General features: G+C 40.6%; 1 protein-coding gene across 8 annotated transcripts in view; it reads left to right on the plus strand.

Moving 5' to 3' along the window:
* Positions 1-476: 476 nt before the first annotated feature.
* EndoA (SH3 domain containing GRB2 like, endophilin-A) overlaps positions 477-20,003 on the plus strand; it is a 59,156-nt gene continuing 39,629 nt past the window's right edge. For all 8 annotated transcript variants that reach the window (XM_034977632.2, XM_069504187.1, XM_069504189.1 and 5 more), the window contains exon 1: positions 477-690. The gene's annotated coding sequence lies outside the window, so the exon portion shown is untranslated. The remainder of the gene's footprint in view (positions 691-20,003) is intronic.

Consider the following 20,003-nt stretch of genomic DNA (forward strand, 5'->3'; position numbering starts at 1 on the left):
AAGTCGCCGCAGAAATGGTTGAAAACGGCAAGCGGTGCAAGTATGCCTCTCTTTTTGAGAGTTACATTTTTGTTCCGTTTGCCGTGGAGACCTTGGGGCCATGGAGTCTTAGTGCTAAAAAACTCCTCATCATCTGGTGCCACAAGGGCGGACTCATTTTTTGCGCCATGGATCAGCCTTGCCGTCCAGCGTGCAAATGCACCCAGTATTATTGGCATTATTTCACACGGGCATGATTTGTATAGTAATTAGATAAGGCTAGCTTTAGGTTTTATTGTAATATTTTCTCTTATAGCCCAACTGCCATAGACAAAGACCAGTGTAATAAGATTAGAAAGTGTATAGACTTCATAGAAAAAAGTTGTTACGGGTTAAATAAAAATCCATGTCGAAAGGATTCTGTATTGTCATCTATCTCTATGGTCATAGACTGTTTGATGACACTTGACAGTGACATTGAAAAGTAGAACTTGTCAAATTGAAATGGGAATATGGGAATGGGATGTGAAACGAGTTGTTTTTTGTGTATTGATTTCATGTTCATGATTCAAAAAGAAAATAAGAAATAGGAGAGCTTTTTCTGAACAAAACGATACTTTCCAAAATTGACTGTGTTGTAGTGTTCGCGTTCATTTAACTTTTCTTGCGATCCTTGTTGATTTCTGGGGTTGGTTCAGCTACGAAGCAAAGGTAAGAAGAAAGTTGATATTACAATAATTATGTTTATTCAAATGTCTTAGCTTGCGTTTTATTTTATGCCTAATGAACATAGTTTATTCGTACAGAAACTCCGAATAAGCAATTAGTCTTGATAATACTAAACTTAAACTACTTAATAATCTCAATTTTAAGTACTGTAAGGCTAAGGACTACTTGACCTTAAGTTTAGCCTGCCATTTCTATTCTTTTCTATTACAGATAGTAAAAGTATTTAAAGATCTAGTCATAATAAAATAAATAGATACCTAATCATTTATAAAATAAAAAATATTGTTCCTTTTAAACATTATTATCTAAGTATGTATATATTACTACCATATTATAAATAAGAAACTTCAAACACCACACAACAGAGCAACAGATCAATGTGAATTTTAGCATTGATAAATTGAACAACTTGACCTGTTTGAAAAGTTTAACCTGGAAAATTAATTTGCCACAAGACTTTTAAAACTTTATTAAATCCATTATTCATGCAGATGAAGTTGCCAGGCATCAGTAAGTTATTAAAATATAGAATGAGAAATTGACTGATAGACATCAATATAGTTTAAACAACTGTTTCTAGAAACTTGAGATTTTGCCAGTAGAATATCAAAGTCAAAGCCATTTTTTTTCAAAATACCTAATTATGATACTTAATTGAATTAATGGTGATAATTCATTACGTAAACCTAAGCTAAAATGCACCCTGGTCTGAGAAGAAGCCCACAACAAACTCAACCAAGTTTTTTTTAATTTTTTTTTATTAAGAATATTAGCCATGTTAAATGACTAATATCATCCTTTCCTCTCCAATTAAGCGTATCTTTATAATATGTCTTCCACTAACATCAGATTTCGAGATATTCCACTTGAGCAAAGCGTGTTAGATAGTTTTTGCAGAATATAATTGAATTATAAATCCGGCCAAGTGTGAGTCAGATTCACGCGCAGAGGGTTCCATAACAACCATATTTTTTCGACATTTTGCATGATAAGTTAAAAACTATTATGCATAGAAATAAATAAGAATCTGTTATAGAATGTACAAGTAAAACCCTTTCATATGATACCCCACTTGGTATAGTAATCTTACTTTGAAAGTTGGAAATACCAACATTAGTTCATGAACACATTTTAAGTTCTTTCTTGTGATGTAATCACAAATTCATGGTTTTTGGATTTTTTCTTTACTTGTGCTATAAATAATAATATTCATTTATTTAATCACACAATAATGGATCCATTCAGTGTTAGTAACAATAAATACTTAATAACTATGTTAGCGCTGAAGCACTAAGGCATTAGTAAAAAAATACTTTATCACTATGTTAGTACTTAATAACTAAAAGGAATTTAGCCCTCTGCATCAGATGCGTTGCAATATAAAACCTACCTACCTGCTAAATTTCATGATTCTAGGTCAACAGGTAGTACCCTATAGAGTTTCTTGACAGACAGGACGGACAGACAGACAGACAACAAAGTGATCCTATAAGGGTTCCTTTTTTCCTTTTGAAGTACGGAACCCGAAAAATCGAAAATAAAGAACCATTTATGTTGTAAATTATATTGTAACACTGCGCACTGGTATAAAAATCAAACATCTGGATTACTAAATGATAAATGTTTATTTATTTCTTTACATTGTATTATCAACACACATTGTTATCACAATTACTCATTCAACGAGTATCAATTTTTACCGATATGATAAAACTGGAATCACTGGCCTTTATTTCCCGCCAGCAGTGAAGAATGAAGTTTTATTTTTGAACAAACACTTGTGTTCCTAATTGAGGTTAATAACTGAGTAATACAGATGTACCTTAAACTTTACTACTGACAAAATTCATGGTCACACAATTTTGAACCTAAATCTACATGCAGTCAATGCCAAATAAGACATTATTTCAATGTAGCATTACTTTTAAGACGCTCTGCTCATAATGAACATGTATGATGTCATAGAATCTTTTCTTGAGCCCCTGGCAAGGTTATTTATAAGTGTTATCTTAATCTTCAAACTGGAGATACAGACTATACCTACTATCTATTAGTAGTTTAATTATTTTGAAAATCACATGAAAATTTTATGTACCTAACTACCTATAATATTTTCTAATACACTTAAATATAAAGAGTAACTTTTGCCTGTGACTTTGTTCACATGATATAATTTACAGCCACTAGCTGATGTCCGCGTGGGCTTAGGTTTTTAAAATCCCTTTGGAACTCTTTGCTTCTCCAGGATAAAAAGTAGCTTATGTCAATCTCCAGGTCTTTGAATATATGTCTGTATATTGTATGTATAATATTCTTTATTGCGCTACAAAACACAAATGACAGGTTACAAAACCCATGCAAAAAATCATATCGATCCGTTGCTCCGTTGCGACATGATTGAAGGACAAACCAATAAATCAACAAACAAACACACTTTCATATTTATAATATGGGTAGTGATAGCACTTAGGAATAATGTAGCTTCATGAAGTACGCGACAGGTCGAGATTGCAAATTGCAATCGAGGTGAGGACGCCCCTCACACCCACGCTATCTCGCACCGGGTTAGCGCGGGGGCTGTGCCGACCTGTCAAAATGGGATCATTAGTTCTGCTGCGTGATTGCAGGAGAATGACAGCTACAATGGCACGATCGCAATCATCTCTGATTGGTTAACGCTCGCTCACTATTGGCAACAATGCATTGTTGCAACAAGAATCGCACAAATTCAGCCAATCAGAACAATTGAGATTGTAATGATGTTTGATACAGGTTTTAGACAATCGCTCTACCGAAGATTATCTCCTACATCCAAACATACAAACTTTACTTACCTATTTTTAACTATAGTGTAGATTTGCTTATAAAATAAAATTAAGAAATATTTTTTTCTTATTATAATGTAACAAAAGTTTCATGATAAGATTACAGGACACATTACATGTCAAGATAAGACGTAATATAAGTACTATTAATACATATTTACGGTGTTAGTTTTTGTAATTTTGATGTCTACTTCATAAAGAGAAAACAATTTTCTTTTGATTTGATAAGATCTGGCCTGGTTTTAGTATTTAACTGCGGTTATACTCTATCCACGGCAAAAGATTAGTGCTCTCGTAATCGCATACAAATGACAGAGCCAGAAAAATCTCAGTGGGCGTTAACCATTTTGAGGCACCAACCTATCACAAACGAATCTGTTTTTCAATTAGATTTCGAATGTTTTTTGAAAACATTTTTGAATTGAATATCGAATGTTTTTTTAAAACATGTTTATGATTGGTTGTGGCGCAAAATGTTTACCGCCGACTGAGATTTTTGGTTCTGTCACTTGCATGGGATTACGTAACAGAAAAAGCGCTATACCTACTAACTTCTTTCCGTGCATCGAGTATAGTTACCTAGGTGGCAACTACTTCACGCTGAACCATACTGCGTAATGTATTGTCATTACTTTAATTATACTAAGTCAGTATCTTAGGCCATAAGCAGCCGGAGGGCGGTTTGGGCGTTGAACCCCCCCTAGAAACTAACTAAGATGCTGAGTAGAGTAGTTTTTATTCAGTACAAGTAAGCCCTTGAGTGCAATCCCACCTGGTAGTAAATGATGATGCAGTCTAAGATGGAAGCGGGCTAACCTGGAAGGGGTATGGCAGGTGGCACGGCTATGCTGGTAGGGTGGTAACTAGCCACGGCCGAAGCCTCCCACCAGAAACTTAGAAATTATAAAATTACAAACTCCTGCCGGGAATCGAACCTGGGACCTCCCACTAATAAGAACAGCGCTTACCACTGTGCCAGGGAGGTCCCGGTGTAAATAAGGTAGTGTCATCTTTTCATAATCCCCTCTGTGACTCTTCTATTCAAACGTGAAATTGACGAAGTCATTGTGCTGATCTGGCACGCAAGTCATAAAGCAAAACATTAACCAAGTTGTTATTTAATTCGTATTATGAGCTAATAAAATGCTTGGCTCACATAAAATAAAAGTATATTGCAAATAACAATCATTTGAATTACATAGGCACGAGGTAAATAATGTTAACGCGGCAGGGCTCGTAACGAGCTCGCTGTCTTGCGTGCGTGCACGTTGTCGAACATGGGAGTACTGAGGGGCAAACGCAGGGCCGGGACGCGCCTGCGGCGGTCACGGGGAAATGCTTGGCGGCACCCCCGCGCACCGCTGTCGTGTACAATGCCTACACGTTGCCTTACATCTCCCCCCTATAGTCCTGGTGGTAGCGTGGTACCAATAGGACTAGCACCTAACTTACGGGGTCGGCCCCGTTTACGCTTTTCCTGAAGCGGCGCTTGGATGTGACCAACGAAGGGAGTAAGATCAGACGAGTGGTACTTACCAATAACCTCCTGATCGCTGATTTTCTCCAGCTGGAAAGTAGCAGGACCGCACACCTGGCGCACGCGGTACGGGCCGTCGCGACGCGGCAGTAGTTTCGGCGTTTGCCCTCTGGCAGCGTCGTTGGAGCCGTGGGTCTTCAGCAGGACCAAATCACCCTCCTTATACAAAGGCGCCGGCCGTCGCCCATCATCTGCGTACTTCTTTGATTCCGCTTGCGCGCGTTCATGCACATCTCTGGCTTGGGCTAGTACATTAGCCATCTTTTTCAGGTAAGGCGTAAAGCTAGGGACGAAATTGTCTTCTTCTAAAATGGCGCGGACGTCGGTGGTGGCATCGCTAGGAGCTCGGAGTTCCCGCCCGAAGGTGAGATAAGCAGGTGAGAATCCGGTACTGGCAGTCACAGCTGAGTTCATCGCAAAGCGGATAGCGGCGAGGTGAGTATCCCACGAGGTGTGATCTCGGCCGACTAATATAGCGAGCTGTGGCTTGAGGTCTCGATTCTTCCTCTCAATTGGGTTACTTTGCGGGTGATAGAGTGGGGTGAGTGCCTGGGTGACTCCCATGGCGTGGCACGCCTGCTGCATCACGTCACTGATGAATTGGACTCCGTTATCGGAAATCACCCGGCGGCTCGTCCCGTACCTAAAGTAAATTTCGTTGATGAGAATTTTAGCACACTCTGCGCTCGTAGCAGCTTTAAGTGCGAACAGCTCGACCCACCGACTACATACATCTTCTACTATAAAGATCCAGCGATTCCCTTCTTGGGTCTCAGGGAGAGGACCAAACAAGTCGATAGATATGACTTCGAACCTTCTCGCCGTAGCTGGCGTCTGTACTAGGCCAGCTGGTTTCCGGGTATCCACTTTATATCTCTGACAGGGAACGCATCGCTTGATGTAGTCAGCTACTTGGGCTCTCATGCCTGGCCAGTAGTATCTGGCTCTCAGACGTTCCAAGGTGCGCTCGACACCAAAGTGACCAGCGGTCGGTGCGTCGTGCAGGTCGGCGAGGGCGCGCGCGCGCTCGTGCTGCGGCACCACGAGGCAGGGCTGCTCGACGTCCTCGTCGTCGGCTGAGCACCTGTACAGAATGCCGTCTGACATGACGTAGCCTTTATCGGACCACATTCGCGCTTTAAAGGGATCGTTCGATTCCATGTCGTCTATAACTTTCTTGACTTCAAGATCTTTCATCTGGTTCTCTCTGATATCTGCCGGGTTTCGCGTGGGCATATCCACGATAGTATAACAGAAATCGCACGCATCATCGTTAGCGCACGATGGACGCGATAGTGCATCGGCGATAACGTTCTTTTTACCTGGTGTATAATTTATCTCAAGATTATACTCTTGTAGCGACAGCGCCCAGCGTGCTAGACGACCACTCGGCGATTTCAAGCTCATGAGCCATTTCAGCGGTTGGTGGTCGGTCATCACACGTACTGTCGATCCTTCTATATATCCTCTAAATTTCTGCACCGCCCATACAACCGCGAGCGCTTCTCTCTCCGTCGTCGTGTAGTTTTTCTCGGCGCTATTGAGTAGGCGGCTGGCGTATTCGATTGGACGTTCGTCAGGCCCCTCCCCTTGCATCAAAGCAGCCCCGAGGGCGTAGCCACTACTATCAGTGTACAGCGAGTAGGGTTTTGTGCCATCAGCTTGTCGTAATATAGGTGCAGATGTAAGTTTTACCTTTAACTGTTCGAATGCATCTTGCTGGGGTTGCTCCCATCGCCAGGTGCTGGCCTTCTTCAGCAGATCCGTCAGCGGTTTGGCTGTAGCAGCAAAGTTAGGGATGAAACGCCGGAACCAACTTGCGGCTTGAATGAAGCTCTTGAGATGCTTAAGATTTAGTGGTGGGGTCATGGCTGCGATGGCGGTCACTTTCTGGCAGTCCGTGGACAAGCCGCCTGGCACTATCACATGCCCCAAAAATCTTATGGAGTCTCTAGCGAAACAGCTTTTCCCTCGATGGACGCGCAGCTTGAACATCCGCAGGCGTTGAAAAACAGCCTCCAGGTCTTCCAGGTGCTTCTCGTATGAGTCTGAAAGTAAGCACAAATCATCAAGGTAAGCCCATATATTGATATCCTGTAGGTTGGATTTAAAACGGTCCATCAACCTTTGAAAGGTAGCGCCCGAGTTCCTCAGACCCATCGGCATTCGTTTGAACCTATAAGTCCCTAACGGCGTGACAAACGCAGTCTTATCCCGATCTTCAGGCTGCACTAAAGCCTGAAAGTATCCCGAGCGAAGGTCAAGAGTTGACATGTAGTTGCTCGCCTTTGCCTCGTGAAGGATATCTTCCATCCGAGGAAGTGGATACCGGTCGGGTTCGGTGACTGAATTAAGCTTCCTATAGTCTACGCATAAGCGCACTCCTCCATCTTTCTTTCCTACTAAAACAACGTTTGCAGCCCATGGTGATTCGCATTCTTCTATTATGTCCTGCTCGAGTAACTTTTGCAGCTCCTTTTCTAATATCTCCTTCTTACCTGCAGACATTCTATAGGGTGGTGACGCAATAGGTTGTTGACCCTTCTTCACCTTAATGCAGTGCATAGCGTACTCGGTAGGCGGGCCATCAGCTGCGAACACGTCGGCATACTTGGACAGCAGCTGATCCAGCTGGGACCTCTGGTCACTAGTAAGCTTAGTACCCTCTTCATCTCTAAGGTAGACAGACTGATCATTATTTAAAGCGAGAAGTTCATCATTTTGCGATGGTGAGTGGTCATCGTTTTTAGATGGTAAGTGGTATGTAACAAAATCATACTTGGTACTCGGAGAGTCACTAAAGTACCAGACTTGTTGAGGCGCATCAACTATCATGCCTGCCTGAGTAATAAAGTCAAGGCCGAGTAAAGTTCTAGCATCGGCAGCATCAGGTAGTACCATAAAGGTAATGGGCAAATCGCGGCCTCCCAATTCGAGTTCTGTGTCACCGGTGAAAATTCTACTCACCCGGCGAGTCCCATCAGCGAGTCTCACTGATCGTTGCGACTCGTAGAACTGCACCCCTGCATCCAGCAGGATGTGATGCAGTCCCGGGCTGGCGATGCAGTGCGTCGCTCCGGTATCCAGCATGGCGACGCCTGCTCGGCCCGCGGCGCTCACCCGCACCACGGGGCGAGCCGGTGCAGAAGTAGGTTCGTTGACTTCTGAAAAGCTGTGAAAATCCACTTGTTTATCGCCTGCTTTATTATTGTTACTGGCAGCCCTGCAGGTAGTGCACCGAGATCTCACTACCCCTAGCTGGCCACATCCATAACACCGCAACGCACTACTATTGTCGCTCTTAGAGCTTGATTCAGATTTTTCTTTCTCTTTGTCTTTTAACCTACGGCATTCTGACACTACATGCCCAAAAATATGACAAAAGCTGCACTTGGGGCGACTTTGCCGTGGTTTAATAGTTACCTTGTCAGCGTGACTAGTACTAGGCAAACTTTCCATATTATTATTATGAGAAGAGTTCTTTGAAACAGGTTTACTACTTACGTTTACTAATTCTTCTATGTTTTCTTCGACTTCCCTAGCCCTACGTAACAACCCCTCAGTACTTACGCATTCCTCACGCTTCAACCGTTTACGCACGCGTTTATGTAAAAGTCCATAACACATGTCTACTTGGATGTGGTCCTCGAGGTTGTACGGAAGTTTCGAAAGCATCGCACGAGTGCGCGCGACGAACACGTCGGCACGCTCGCTGTCCTGTTGCTCGGCGGCGAAAACGTCACGGAAGATCTTGTATGGAGCTCGTGGTGCGCCGAACATGCCTCGTAGACACTCTATCGCGGCGGCCCACGTGGTCGTTGTTGCCTTCACGCCTTGCCACCAGACAGCTGCCTCACCAGTGAGAAGCATGGGTAGGCCTCGCAGAGCGTGTTCATCGGAGACGTTAGTGCAGTCCTTATACACCTCGACTGCATCGATGAAAGCTTCTAGCACGTCGGGATCGCGCGGCAAACTCCCCGCGAAGCGAGCCGAACACTTCGCGAACGTCCCGCATGGCGGCGGCGCGGGCGGCGTGCTGATATTTCCACCCGAGATCCCTCGGATGAGTGCGGCGAGCTGGCTCTCCGTTATCATCAGTGCAGAAGGCGACTCCCGGGTCGCGCTTCCGATGAGATCTTCTACTTCTTGCTCCCGGTCATCCGGGCTGGCCATCCCTTCGTTTTTCGACTCCGTCCGGGTCTTGCTGCGCGTCGTCATCGCGTCGTAGTAGGGTTAGGTAGCGATGTGTCGCTTCACAATCACCCAAAATGGCCGTTGGCTTCCCAGAAGCGCGACGGACCTCTCGTACGCGATGTAATTAACTCGACGCGATAGGTATCCCCGTTCGTTACGTAAAACGTCTATTGAGTTGACCTCACTTTAGCACGGCAGTGTTCATGGATCGTAACAAAACGTCCGTTGACGTTGGCCACAAGTAGCGCGACGGAAAAAATCGAACGAACGCGATTCCACGAAACCACACAAAGGTAGGTATGTATGTACTCCCGATTGAATGTTCTTTCCTCGTGCTCCACGTTTAGGCGCCACTATGAGCTAATAAAATGCTTGGCTCACATAAAATAAAAGTATATTGCAAATAACAATCATTTGAATTACATAGGCACGAGGTAAATAATGTTAACGCGGCAGGGCTCGTAACGAGCTCGCTGTCTTGCGTGCGTGCACGTTGTCGAACATGGGAGTACTGAGGGGCAAACGCAGGGCCGGGACGCGCCTGCGGCGGTCACGGGGAAATGCTTGGCGGCACCCCCGCGCACCGCTGTCGTGTACAATGCCTACACGTTGCCTTACAGTATTAACATATTAAACCGCTGGATCTAGAAACCTGAGATTGGCATGTTGGTTTTTCATTATCTGGTGCTTATGCCCGCGACTTCGTCCACGTGGACTACACAATTTTCAAACCCCTATTTTACCCCCTTAGGGGTTGAATTTTCAAAATCCTTTCTTTGCGGATGTCTACGTCATAATAGCTATCTGTCGAATGTCGAATTTCAGCCCCACCCGTCCAGTAGTTTGATCTGTGCGTTGATAGTTCAATCAGTCAGTCAGCTTTTCCTTTTATATAGAAAATAGAAAAAGATATATAGATTAGAAAGGATTTTCAGAAATTCTATTCAAGCGAAGTAGGTCTGTTAAACACATCGATTAAAAATCGCTTTAGCAAAAAAAACGGGCTAAATTGAGAACCACCTCCTTTTTGTAAGTCGGTTAAAAATTAAAGTGAATAGTTAACAGCAGAGATATAACGCAGTTAGATGTTAAAGTGCATTCGGAGCATCCTGCTCACGCGGGAGTCTAGCTATTTATAGAACGCACTCTCGAGCCCTTCAATAGTGGTTTTTGCTTGCGCTGCTGGCCGTTCAAAGACCACCTGGATGAACGATTACTATGTGTTATTTATACCCCATACTTAATCCTATTTATAGCCCCGATAACTAAATAATAGTGCCTACATTTACAAACTGCTTACGGATTAGGTAGGTATGTAATTAAGATGTCGGCATAATATTATATTCTTAGGATTCCGTATCTCCAGAAAAAAAGTACCTTTATAGGGTCATCTCGTTTCCTGTATGTTGTCGTCAAGGGAATTATTATTATCGATATTATTGCGCCATATCTAGCCATAATTTTTAATGAATCTGTGGATTCAGGATCCTTTCCAGACCTCATGAAATGTAGTAAATTGATACCTCTTTTTAAATCTGGTTGCAGAAGTGATCCAAATAATTACAGGCCAATTTCAATTTTGCCAACACTGAGCAAGATATTTGAGAAAATCATGCTCAACCAACTGCTTCGGCATTTTAATCTAAATAAGCTACTCCATTCTGAGCAGTATGGTTTCACTAAAGGTCGATCAACAACCGATGCGGCCGCAATGCTGTTAAAGCATATATTCAGTGCATGGGAAGGCTCACAGAATGCCATTGGTATTTTTTGTGACTTATTCAAGGCATTTGATTGCGTTGAGCACGAGACTCTCCTGGTTAAATTGAGCCACTACGGAATCAAAGACACTGCGCTTGGTCTCATTGCGTGTTATCTTGGTAATCGTATTCAAACAGTGTGTGTTAACGATGTAAAGTCATCCGGATCAGCCTCACTAATGGGTGTTCCTCAAGGCTCTATTCTAGGTCCTTTCATGTTCTTGGTATACATAAACGATTTACCATATTTTGTCCAAAATACTTGCGATATTGTACTATTTGCTGATGATACGTCTTTGATTTTTAAAGTTGATAGAAATAAAGACAATTTTGACGATGTGAGTAGTGCCATATCTCAGGTAACTCACTGGTTTACCGTAAATAATTTACTTTTAAATGCAAAAAAAACTAAGTGTGTTGAATTCGCACTGCCCAATACCATGAACACAAGTAACATTAATTTAATGATAAATAACGATACATTGAAAATAGAAGAGACTACAACATTTTTGGGGATAACCTTAGATGCAAAGCTTCAATGGGGCACCCATATATCAACTCTTGCTAGCAAATTAAGCTCTGCCGCTTACGCTGTTAGAAAGATTCGGCAGTTAACTGACGTGGAAACCGCAAAGATAGTATATTTTGCTTACTTCCATAGTATTATGTCTTATGGAATCTTAATATGGGGTAAAGCGGCAGATATTGGGAGAATTTTTGTATTACAAAAAAGGGCAATACGCGCAATTTATAACTTAAGACCACGCGATTCCCTTCGAGAGAAATTTAAGGAAATAGATATCCTTACTGTAGCCTCTCAATTTATTTATAATAACATAATTTTTATAAGACAAAATATTCTTAGTTACAAGAAAATTGGTGATATACACAATAGGCTAACTAGAAACAGAGACAAACTTGCAGCTCCTGCTTTCCGCCTCAGGAAAGTCCAAAAGTCATTTGTGGGTATGGGTATTACCTTTTATAATAAAATAAACTATTTTGGACTTACCTTTGCACAAGTTTAAAAAATCTATTAAAAATATGCTCCTGAAAAAAGCATATTACACAATTGAAGATTATCTAAATGATAAAAGAGCGTGGATTTGACCTGCAGCTCGTTCCAGCAACGCACAAGACTGCAAATACTATTTTATACATGGCATAATCTTGTACCTATATCGAATATTTGAAAAGAGCAACCGCCGAGTTTCTTGCTGGTTCTTCTCGGCAGGAAAGGCATTCCGAACCAGTAGTAGATGCCTCCGACTATTCGTAAGCACTTGTAAAAGTTTATACGAATAAAAAAAGATTTTCATTTTCATTTTCATTTTCAATTAAAATTTATAGGGTACTTCCACTACATCCCTTTGATCAAGAATCATTTGGCAGATAGCAATGGTTTATAGCACGAGCAAAGGGAAAAACTCGAGAACCGTGAATTTGTGGTTAAACCACCAAAAACAAAGTTATTTCTTGTGCGGTGGTGTGGAACATTTCGTGTGCGAGTCCGATTCGCACTTGACCGGTTATTTTTATAAGCTGTCACTTTATCAATTTACAATTTTTCTTAGTGATTGTGAAGTTAGACTGAGATGAATTCTAGCATCGAATGAGCATCGAATATGGAAGTTTTTGTACACACCGATACGTCACTCCAGTCTCAAGAAGCCCAATTGACACTCATTCGTATCAAATGAATGTGTGACCTATGGTCAGATTGATCGTTTAATACGTGGTTGTTAGAATGATATAAATTTTATCTAAGAGAATTGATATTTACAGAGCAAGTCTTGTCACTAGATGCCGTGAATTTAAGTAAGCTAATGTAGCAGATTGATCGTCTACTTATGGACTGCCTGAACCACAGAATTCTAACTAGTACTACGTATTGAAGCGACACTCACCCTGTCAAGTTATCGTCGACCGCAATGTAATGGCACGGCTACTGGCACTGCCGCGCTGGCGTCACTCGGTTCTCACCTTGTCAGGAGAGCGAGATGTTGCTTACATATAGTCCTACCGTTACCCACATACACAAATCGTGTACGGACAGATCGGTGTAACGGTAGTAACTAGTAGGTAGTAACAGGTAATTAAATCAGTTCGCTAATCGCCTGTGTGTCGGGGGTTTGCTAGAACGCTGTCAATAAGCAATTGGGAAGTACAGATGCATAAAGCTGCAGTCTTTTCCATTTCAAAACGTCCATCTACACGAAAGCCTCTACACGAAAATTTACAGGCAATAAAATAGCGACGTTTCCACTCCAATTTTATGTTTCATACTTTATTCAAGTGAGCTTCATATTTGGCATGATCCACAGCTGTTATGTCATGGAAACTTTTTATCACGGCCACGGGCCAATGCAGTGGTTATTCCATATATGTACGTACCTATTAGCCTGAACTAAAATAAAATCTGTGATAGTCTAGTTATCTAGTGGTTAAAACGTCCGCCTCCTAATCGGAGATCGGGGGGTTCGATGCCGGGTACGCACCTCTAACTTTTTGTTATATGCGTTTTTAGTAATTAGATATCACTTGCTTTAACGGTGAAGGAAAAAAATCGCGAGGAAACCTGCAGGCCTGAGAGTTCTCCATAATGTTCTCAAAGATGTGTGATGCCTGTCAATCCGCACTTGGCCAGCGTGGTAGACTATAGCCAAAACCCTTCTCATTCTGAGAGGAGACCCGTGCTCTGTAGAGAGCCGGCGATGGGTTGATCATGATGATGATGAAAATAAAATCTGGCAGAGTCTAGCAACGTATATATTTACGATGCTGGCCTTACCACATTAATAGTGTCGGCTTCTGAGCCATAAATCTTTATACTAAGAGAGCCTTATTGCCCGAATGCTGTGTCTAACAAGAAAGTTAATGGTCAAGTTAGATAAACGTCGTGTGTTACCGTTTACTGAACAATCTTTGTTTCAATTTTATCGGCTTGTTCAAAGAAATGAGTGTCTTTCTTTGTAACGCAATACGCCGAAGTTATAAAGGAAGCAATAGGTAATAGATATAATAATTTCATCAATGGGATAGTTGTTTTATTTAGTTTTTAGGGTTCCGTACCTCAAAAGGAAAAACGGAACCCTTATAGGATCACTTTCTTGTCTGTCTGTCTGTCTGTCTGTCTGTCTGTCTGTCTGTCTGTCCGTCTGTCTGTCAAGAAACCTACAGGGTACTTCCTGTTGACCTAGAATCATGAAATTTGGCAGGTAGGTGGGTCTTAGCTGGCTTTAGGGGAAAAATCTGAAAACCGTGAATTTGGGGTTAGATCACACAAAAAATATTAAATTGTGGTCATGAACTATTAATTAGTATTTTCAATATTCGAAGTAAGATAACTATATCAAGTGGGGTATCATATGAAAGGGCTTTACTTGTGCATTCTAAAACAAATTTTTATTTATTTTTATGCATCATAGTTTTTGAGTTATCATGCAAAATGTCGAAAAAATACGACTGAATTACGGAACCCTCGTTGCGCGAGCCTGAGTCGCACTTGGCCGGTTTTTTTGTATAATCAACTCTAATTTATAACTTTTTCGCTATAGGTAACATAAAAGAGATTAAAACATTATACTATCATAAGTTATGATCCATAACAATCATAACACATAATTACTTGAGTAAGTAAACTATTCTGGTAGACTTAAATTGTGGTAAATCTCGTACTCTAAAGTACTCTAAAGTACTCAAGTAAGCTTGTACTAGTACACTAGTTGACGATTCAAAAGCAGTGTAAAAGCTTCATCATCATCATCATCAGCCTGTGGACGTCCACTGTTGGACATAGGCCTTCCCTAAAGAGCGCCACCACACCCGGTCCTCAGCCTTCCTCATCCAGCCACTTCCCGCCAGCCTCTTTATATCGTCGGTCCATCGTGCTGGAGGGCGTCCCACACTACGCTTGCTTAAACGCGGTCTCCACTCAAGGACTTTCCGGCTCCAGCCGTGTAAAAGCTTACTTGAGTAAAAATATATTCTATTCTATTTGTCTAATTCGATTTCAATTTCAATATGTTCAAGTTCTAGAAACAATGCAGTTAACCGTCAGGACTTCCGTTAACCTTACCAAATCTAAATAAAATTACAATTGAAATCATAATTTGATATAATAAATGTAACTAGAGACGTTAAAGCTTAGGGCAGAATGCAGAAAACGATGTTCGAAGCCGCGCGTTTTAAACGCGCGGACCGCGGTGCAATTTACCTAATCTTATTCAGTCCAATGTGAGTATACAAGAGTGCGGCGCGGTTACCACAAAGCATAGAAATAGTCCGTAGTGATAGTTGTCACAACTAATATTATAAATGCGAAAGTGTGTCTGTCTGTCTTTCGTCTGTCTATCTGCTAGCCTTTCACGCTCCAACAGTTTAATTGATTTCGATGAAATTTGGTACAGATTAGCTTACATCCCTCGGAAGGACATAGGCTCTTTTTTATCCCGGAAAATTAAAGAATTCCCACGGGATTTTTAAAAATCTCAATCCACGTGGATGAAGTCGCGGGCATCATCTAGTATACATATAAAATACTTGCCTGACTGCCAGACTGATCTAACAACGCACAGCCTAAACCGCTGGGGTTAGAAATATGAAATTTTGAGAGTAGGTTCTTTTTATAACGTAGGGACCCACAAAGAAAGAAGTTTTTAGAAGTTCAACCCCTAAAGGGGTTAAAAAGCAGATGGAAGTTAGTATGAAAGACTGACATTTTTAAGTTACATAGATGAAAATTGGATTTTTGGATATTCCACCACCACGCTGATTTTTTGAATTCCACTAGTAATTCGCAAACCCCATAGGCAAGATACAGTACTTAATAGCAAAACGGGTTTGAACTTTGAAGAATGAATGAATATGATGACGGCTGACGCCATGTAAATAAAGCCAGAAAATACTAACGTGTCGTGTTGTATCGCGACGCGTCAGAAGCATAAGCATTGGTTTCGTACATTTAGTATGATTAAGAGACACATTATAGTGAAGTGGCATATCGTGATGCCTTGTGTCGTGCCTCTCTCTCTAAACATACCTTAATGTATGAAACCGACGTGCTTCTGGCGCGTCATGACTCATGACACAACACGACACGCTACTGACTCGCGCGGTTTGCATCCGTGCTGATTCGCTGTCTAAACTAGTCCTAAAATAATTTGGCCATGGAGTCTGAAAAAGACGTCAGACAGTCGGGCGCCGCATAAAACAGCGTTTATCGCGTCACGACTTACGCCCACGCTTTGGCACAGATCTTCATCTTCTATAGGCCTTAGCTTTGACGGATAAGATGAAGTCTGAAGTTGGCGTGAACAATTTTGAGCCGTAGTAGCACTTTATTCGGTGATACTTATATGATTTTTTTCAGAATGATAAAATTAACTCATAAAGATAAGCGAAATTGGCTCTCATGTTTTCTGGTTGCTTCTTTCTATTTCTCCTCCGAATAAGCGATTTTGCTTGTTGTGGGAGAAGCTACAACAATGTTTCAACTGGTAGGATACCAACCAATCTAGTATCTTTTTAAGTTGTCACAGTTACTTAGCTAGATTGTCGTCGTCAAACTATGTAGAGAAATTATTTCTATATGCGTATAATAAGGTTCTGTAGAACTAAAAGCTTACTAATGCACTTACTAACGGAAGCTCACTGACAAAAGCTTTGTTTACAAACTTAATTAGGCAAATTGCCTCCATCATCACTATAAATTAACTTTGAAAGAACAGACATTGCTACAACCAACCAACAAAACTTTTGATGATGTAAAATTTTGCAGATTTTCTAATTACACGGAGGACAGTTGGGATTATAACTTGGTTAAAACATCTAGCGGTTCTGCTCGTAGGTACCACACATTAATTGCACCTATAAACTGTACCTACCTATTCATACAGGATGTAAAGTAAACGATAAGTGTGGATAATAGGATAATAAATAATCGATAGTTTCGATAGCTGCAAAGTGTCACTACATGGCATTAACAGTCGCTTCAGTACTGTGTGAAGATATATATCATAGACTAGCTGATCCCCGCGGCTTCGCCCGCGTAGATTTAGGTTTTTAAAGATCCCGTATAGCCTATGTCACTGTGGTAGGTCCTGCGTTTTACAGACAGTTTTTAGTTATAGAAAAGACCCCCTCTATTATATAGAAAAAATCTTCATTCATTGATAATAATTACGGCCAGGTACGAAACGACACACTTGGCGATTTATACTCTATGAGTGACTATCGTTCATTCAAATGAATACGGATCGAAGGCAAATGCGCGCGCACCCTCACGACAAATATCTGGCGAGACAACTAGGATTCCCTTCATACAGACTTACGGCCACAAATGAAAGAAAAATAAAAGAACAAAAAGAATCCCTTTGAAGCCCATGTCAAGCGTTAAGATTAGACGGTTGTTCGAAGGTCGCCCAAAGGTTTTTTCATTGTTGAGATTTTATATTGCACTAGCTGATCCCCGCGGCTTCGCCCGCGTAGATTTAGGTTTTTAAAGATCCCGTATAGCCTATGTCACTCAGGAATAATGTAGCTTTCTACTGGTGAAAGAATTTTTAAAATCGGTTCAGTAGTTCTAAAGATTACCCCCTACAAACAAACTTAACGACATTACCTCTTTATATAATACAACAACGGGCCGTGCAGCAGAAATCGTAATATTTTAATTTCGCCATAACTTCAAAACCAAACGTCCAATTTTAATCATTCAAAGACCAAATATTATCTCCATAAACTGTTCTTAGTGATGAAATCATTTATTTTGATAAGGATTAATAGCATGAGTAAAATAAACGCGTTTAAATGTAGTCCAAAAAAAATTCAAGATTTTTAAATAAAAAAATGGTTGCTGTGCCTCACTCGACATAGATGGGTATAGTGTGTCGCGGACTTTTTTGTAGATATTTATAAGATCTACAATTAATTAGAACATTTTATGGTTCTATCTTTTATAGTTTAGGCAGCGTACGCAAAATAAGTAACTTTTCTGGTTGATTTTTTACACCTTGTGTCCGAAAAACCCAAATATCTTACGGAACCCTATTTTTTCCAAAATAAAATATAGCCTATGTTACTCGTGGATAATGTAGCTTTCGAATGGTGAAAGAATTTTTAAAATCGGTCCAGTAGTTTTTGAGCCTATTCAGTACAAACAAACAAACAAAGTTTTCCTCTTTATAATATTAGTGTAGATTTCGTCACTGGCAGCAAGCGAGCCGTAGCTTTGTGTGGTCAGAGCGTCGGGCGCAATCCCAGAAGCCGCGGGTTCGATTCCTACCGGTCCTCAATTTTTAATATGTATTTAAAATTTTTAGGAATAAATAATCGTCTTAATACAAGAGATATTTTTGAATCCGTGAATTTGGTATAGATACTCGTATCTACTGGTCAGCTGGTAAAGAACACTGTATCATTGAATTATAAAAAAATGGATCTAGTCGACATTTTGAGTTCGATGATAAATTCCTTGTCCCATACATATTTTATAAAGCATACTTACACATAACTATCGATTTCACCCTATTTCCCTTCATCAGATGAGTATTTGTAGTTAGTCAAACCATTTAAATGTATTATTTTTGTTGTGCTACTAAAGAAAAAAAATCTTGCTACTTAAAAATATTGAAATATCGAATTGATGCCTAAAACGACCCTTCTTTAATATAATAATAATAATAATAATAATAGTTTTTTATTGTCAGGCATAAAACCCATAAACACATTTAATGAGAACAAGGCTTAAGGAACGGGGGTGGGGGAAATTGGGGAAATGAGAAGATCAAAGTTTGTACTGACTACTGTGTACGGGCGTAAGTGCGAGTAGATAGCGTACCTGACTAGCAATATAAAATAGACTAATCGATTTTGTCTGTGACCTGAAAACAACCGTGTACCTTGAACATCCATCCGGTTACCCACACATGCCAAAGTCGCATACAAGAGTTTGTTATATGTATGTTTGTCATAGTGGTACTGATTCTGAGCACACCTAAATTTTAGAGTATTTGCATCCTCTTCTTACTAAAGTATTATGAAAAGGACAGACACAGTTTGACAGTTTTAAATTCAATTTTGAGCTGCCAGACCTCGTGACATTAGCTGCCAGTTGCGAGCCTACTGTTTAAATTTGTAGCGTGCACTAAAATTTAGAGTCTTTAAATGTAAAATTCATGTTCCGTCCTTTTTTAGCAATATTAAAAAGAGAAAGATGCAGATACTTTAAATTTAGTTTAGAGAAAGACAAGAGAATCGGTGCCAGTGCTTACGCTAAAAAAATTTGTTAATTATTAAAATATATGTTTACCTGCCCGGTTCTGTCTATTGTATAACGCTTCGCTGTTCTTTACAAATTCTATTATTAGGTGATTTTTTCTAATTCTATTTCTAAGGGATTCAATAACAATCTATTTTAATAATTAATAGGCTATGGAAATATCATCTTTTCTATATTTACCGATATTTTTATTTCTAACGAATAAGCGGTGTCTATATTAAGAGAAAGCGTAGGCTGCATTGCTATACCCAGGTACAGGTGGTCCCTTATCTTAGAAAAATCTTATCTTAGCACAAGCTTTACGCTTAGTTGGAGGGGAAAGGGGAATATTAGTCATCATGATAAGCTTGACTGATATTCTTTAAAAAAACCGGCCAAGTGCGAGTCAGGCTCGCGCAATGAGGGTTCCGTACTACAGTCGTATTTTCTCGACATTTTGCACGATAATTCAAAAACTATGATGCATTAAAATAAATAAAAATCTGTTTTAGAATGTACGGGTGAAGACCTTTCATATGTTACCCCACTTTGATATAGTCACTCACTTTGAAAGTTGAAAATACTAATTATTAGTTCATGACCACAGACAGCAGACAGACAGACAACAAAGTGATCCTATAAGGGTTCCGTTTTTCCTTTTCCTTTTTTGTATTGTTATAGGCAGGTTACCTTGTATGTAAAGTACGCAACAAATCGAG

Source organism: Maniola hyperantus, chromosome 17, assembly GCF_902806685.2.
Source record: "Maniola hyperantus chromosome 17, iAphHyp1.2, whole genome shotgun sequence".
Lineage (NCBI taxonomy): Eukaryota > Metazoa > Arthropoda > Insecta > Lepidoptera > Nymphalidae > Maniola > Maniola hyperantus.